Below are 4,901 nucleotides of genomic sequence, written 5' to 3'. Positions count from 1 at the left end.
ATAAATTTCAACTTGTGGCAAAAAACAATGATTAGCTATGAAATTTTATTATAGCAAAAACTTTGTAGCTATAAAATTTAACTATTGTCACACTTGTTTATAACTTGAAGCAAAAATATTTATTTAGCTACGACATATAGTTTCAAATAATTTATTGTGGCTAAAAGGTTACTATTGTTACACTAACTTCTATTGTGTGGCAAAAACTTATGATTCAGCTACAAAACTTTATTGTAGCAATAATGTTGTAGCAATTTAGGTAATTATTGCCACGATTGTTAGCAATTATAGCAAAAAAGAGGAATTAGCTTTGTCAATTTGATTTTCGTGGCTAAGAAATTTTACAAATTTGTAGATAGCCATGGAATTTAAATTTTTATGGCTATTAATAGGTATTAGCCACGATTTTTAAATTCATGGCAAAACTTTCGTAGCTATATATGCCTTATGTTGTAGTGATTCAAAAAAACATGTTCATGCAATATACATATATGTAATCTAAGAATACAAAATTCAAAAGTCTCTTATTTTTCTTAAAATTCATATCCAGTCAAATTAAGATGCATTAAATGACGCTGAAAGAGTATAAAAATCTCTTGCAAGAACACAAGAAGGAAAAATTGAGAAGATAAAATTTCAAACACCTTAGTTAATTATCTTCATTAGCTTAATGTTTGGATGAAAGAAGAATATCATTAACCACCTTCTCAATGTTCACATAAGATGACCCTGTTGATTTTTTAGCAGAATTTTCAGCCAAATTCTTCCATTCAATTGCCTTTTTCTTCATCTCTTTTCCTTTTTCACCAACCATCAATTCCCTCACAATGCTTTCCACTTCATCCCTTTTCACATTATTGTCAATCTCCATTCCAATATCCCATTTAGTGACAGTAAACCAACAATTGGTTTGTTGTTCGGCGAAAAACGACCAGCAAATCATAGGGACCCAACTGCTAACACTTTCGAGTGTCGAATTCCATCCATTATGAGTCAAGAATCCTCCTATTGTGGGATGGTTAAGGACTTCTTCTTGCGGGCACCAACTTGCAAGCATTCCCCTGTCTTTAGTTCCTTCCACGAATTCGGGTGGAAGAATCGCTTCATCACCCAATACAGTATCGGGTCTTATGATCCATAAGAACTCTTGCTGGCTATTTGTAAGTCCCCAAGCAAACTCAATAAGTTGATTAGGAGTCATAACAGTGATGCTACCAAAATTGACATAAACAACAGAGTTTGGTTCTTTAATGTCAAGCCATAGTATACACTCTGGCTCCTCTTTCCAAAGGCTTGATCCAAGTCCTTTTAAATTCTCATCATCAACATGTTTGACTAGCAAATTCAATGGCCCTATTGGGTGCACCGTTGGAAGTAGATTTCGGAGCGATTCAAGAACTTCACTCTCTAGTGCCTCGAAAGTGTTGAGGACAATAGTGGAAGCTTTTCTTGCTCTCTCTGTTTCTTGGAGGACAAATTTAAGCATAATTTCATCTGGATTTATAGTTCTAAAGAATGTTGGAAGATCCCTTAAACGTACATCTTTCAAGCCCGGTATGCAATCCAAAGTTGTCTCTAGGTACCCATTTGTCAAGCAACTGGCATCTACAATTTCCCAAAAAAGAGAAAAAAGTCTTAAAAGAAATGCATATATAAATGAGAATCAGCTAAATACATCAAGAATTCCAATAATGTAGTAGCTAATTCCTTTCATTTGCCTAAATTCTGGATGTAGTTTATATTCTATGGATTCAACTAAATCCAGTATTTTTGATACGAAATATAGATATATGTAAAAGTCACTAGAATTGAACAAATATTAAATCATAAACTTATAATTATTAAAACAACAACCACAACAACGTACCCAGTGAAATTGTAGGGTCTGGGGAAGGTAGAGTGTACACAGACCTTATAATTATATAAACTTGTAATCATTGCAAAAGTAAAATATGTTCAGTGTAAAAATTCTTGAAGGCTGAACCCATCAAGTTAGATTCTGAATCCGCCTCTAGACAGAGTTAGATAGAGCTATCTGAAACCTATCAGGTCTCCGATGGCATAACCGATAGAAAAGCAAAACTTCAGGGAGAAAGTGTCTAGCTATACCTTTAAACGGAGCATATCCTTTTTCAATAAGCGTCGAGTAATGCATGTAACCTAAGAAACCACAAGCACTAGTTGTCCATAACAGAACTTCAGGTACTCCCAATTCTTGTGCAGCATCTAAGGTGAAGCTCATGCAACCATCCGAGTCGATGCACGACACCGGTGGCTCGTTCGACGTGTAAGTATCATTGATCTTTACAAGAAGATCCTTAAAGGGACCCAAACAAGTTCTAGTTGTGGACTCACGTAGAGAAGCTACGTCTTGCGTGGCATCAGCATCACTTGGGGGGAGTCCATCAGGAATGGTCTCGAAACGGAATGATGAAAGCCCGTTGAGAGAATCGGGGCCACGAGACTTAAGGAGACGCCTATGGTTAAATTCAGTGTTGACAAAAGTTATATGAAAGCCTTTGTGATGAAGGATTTTGGCTAGCTTTAACATGGGGTTAATATGGCCTTGGGCAGGGAATGGTATGCATACTGCGTGTGGCTTTAATAATTAAGCACTAATGGAACCCATTCTTTCTATTTCTCTTTTTAAAAATGATGTATTTTGTATGATTTTGGTAAGAAGGACGGAAGACGGTAGAGATATTTCTAGATGGAAAAAAAGAAGTCAAGAAAGTGCCAAAAAAGACCAGGCCAGACTGTTTCCAAATTAAATGTGAAAGTTCTGCAATTTGATTTGAACAGGTTGGAATTAAGGCCTGTTTCGAAGTCAAATATGATAGTACTATAGTATTAGTGGAGTATCCATTATGTGTCGGATTCCTCCAATAAAATTTTCATGCAATGCATCATTGGTTCGACATGAAATCTTGTAGTAGAAGTTATAAAGATGATGATAATATTAAAAATAGTAACGAGTGTTATATAAAGAGTTTAACTTTTACTTAAAATAATTTTTATATTATCAAGTCACTTGAAAATTAGTAAGAATTCATATAGTTGATTCTAACTTGTTTGGGGTTAAAGAAGTGTAGTTATTAATTGTTGCAAGTCACTTCAAAAGTTATTATAGGTAACAGTTCATAAAAAGTGAAACCTATCGGAAAATAAAAGTTACCTGATACGAGAAATAAAATACACCGATAATATAAGTATAATTTACATGATCCGTGTATAAGTTAAATTATGATATGTGTATCTTGATCACGGTAACATGGCGGTTCACAGTGTGAGTGAGTAATTGTTGTCGCATGAATAATGAATAAATTGATGACCACTAAATCTATTAAAATTTTCAAACTTCAATAAACTGGAGATGTGCACAGCTTATCTATCATTATACATTCGTATAGCCATCCCATAACCAATCAATCTATTTAAAAATTCATACTTCAAGAAGTTAGTCGTGTGCACACATGATATATCTACAGTTCTACACAATCACAGAAGGTATTTGGTATTGAACAGTTCACTTTTTATGCATTTAGGTTTCTCCTGTGAAGGATCTTTTCAGTCAATTGCTGCAAAAAATTTATCATTTAGTAAGTTTTTAAGATATGATAGAATATTACTCATAAAAATAAATATATTTACTTTCATAATCAGAGGTCTCAGGTTTCAGTCCTGTGTATGAAACGAATTTTGTTAGGGGGCACTTCCCCCTTAAATGGGTCACACACGGCTCAATTTTGGATTAATTGGAGTCCCAACGTAAGTACCAGACACCAAAAAAAAAAAAAAAAAAAAAACTTATCTTGATTATTTAATATTAGCATTGAAAAAGTGTTTTTTTTTTTTCAAAATAACTTTTCAAAATTATACTTTTGGAGAAGCAATTTGTGTTTGACCAGTTCATTTTATAAGTGTTTTTTAAGTATTTGAAAAAGAGATTATGTTTGGCCAATCTTTCCGAAAATTGCCTTTGAGTGTCAAATTACGAAATAAACACTTTAAAGTTCACTTTACAATTATATTATTTAACTAGAAAATGATTCAAAATATTTTTATCTAAGTTTTTATTGAGTTAAATATAAAACATAATATAAAATATTTAAGGTTTTAAATTAATAAAAATATAGTTAAACGTAAAAGGAGAGAAGGAGAAAAGAGTTCTATTTATATTTGAGGGAAATATCAGTTAAATAAATGAGAGGTAATTTGATAAATATAAATTTTTGGTTATTAGGATAGTTTTGTCTTGATAAATATCAATATTTCGCTTCAGAAATTTGTAGGTTCTCCCCCAATAGCAGAAAAATTGTCTGCTACTACTCAAAAAAACTTTTCTATTTTGGTCGAACACCTTAATTTTTTTATTTTTTAATAAGTTATTGAATGTTGTTCTATCATTTTAAAGGGGACCAAAAGTATTGGCAACGATAGAACAATAATATAGCATTCGAATAAAGATCATAGCGTTCGAATAAGATCACTTTGCATAGCATTCGAATAACATTTAACTTTCAATAGCCGTCTGAAGCAATGTAGCTTTCTCCATGTAATAGAAGCAATGTCTAAGCAATGTTGACAACTTAGAAGTACCAAACTATAGTCTATAAACAATTAATTTAGACATCCACTGCTATCATCCAACTAAAAATGACTGAATTATCTAATTAAAAATGATTTATGAGGTTTTTAATTATTCTGCACCGACTAATTATAGTCACACAAACCAAACTATAGAGAGTGAATACGGACAATATCCTTCGTAAGTCTTCTCCAACATCGTTTCCTTAGTTCTAATATCCAATCCATTTATTTTTCTGGTATTCAAGCTGGTTGGAATATATATTATCATAATAATGGTAGAAATAGAATGACTAGGCAAATACCTACATTTT

The 4,901-nt window shown here is 32.6% G+C and overlaps 1 pseudogene; it reads right to left on the bottom strand.

Moving 5' to 3' along the window:
* Positions 1-667: 667 nt before the first annotated feature.
* On the bottom strand, positions 668-2,632 carry LOC132039949 (7-deoxyloganetin glucosyltransferase-like; annotated as a pseudogene).
* Positions 2,633-4,901: the final 2,269 nt, after the last annotated feature.

The sequence above is a fragment of the Lycium ferocissimum genome, chromosome 12, assembly GCF_029784015.1.
Source record: "Lycium ferocissimum isolate CSIRO_LF1 chromosome 12, AGI_CSIRO_Lferr_CH_V1, whole genome shotgun sequence".
Lineage (NCBI taxonomy): Eukaryota > Viridiplantae > Streptophyta > Magnoliopsida > Solanales > Solanaceae > Lycium > Lycium ferocissimum.
The sequence above is the reverse complement of the archived record's forward strand: the minus strand, read 5'-3'. Positions and strand labels throughout refer to the sequence as shown.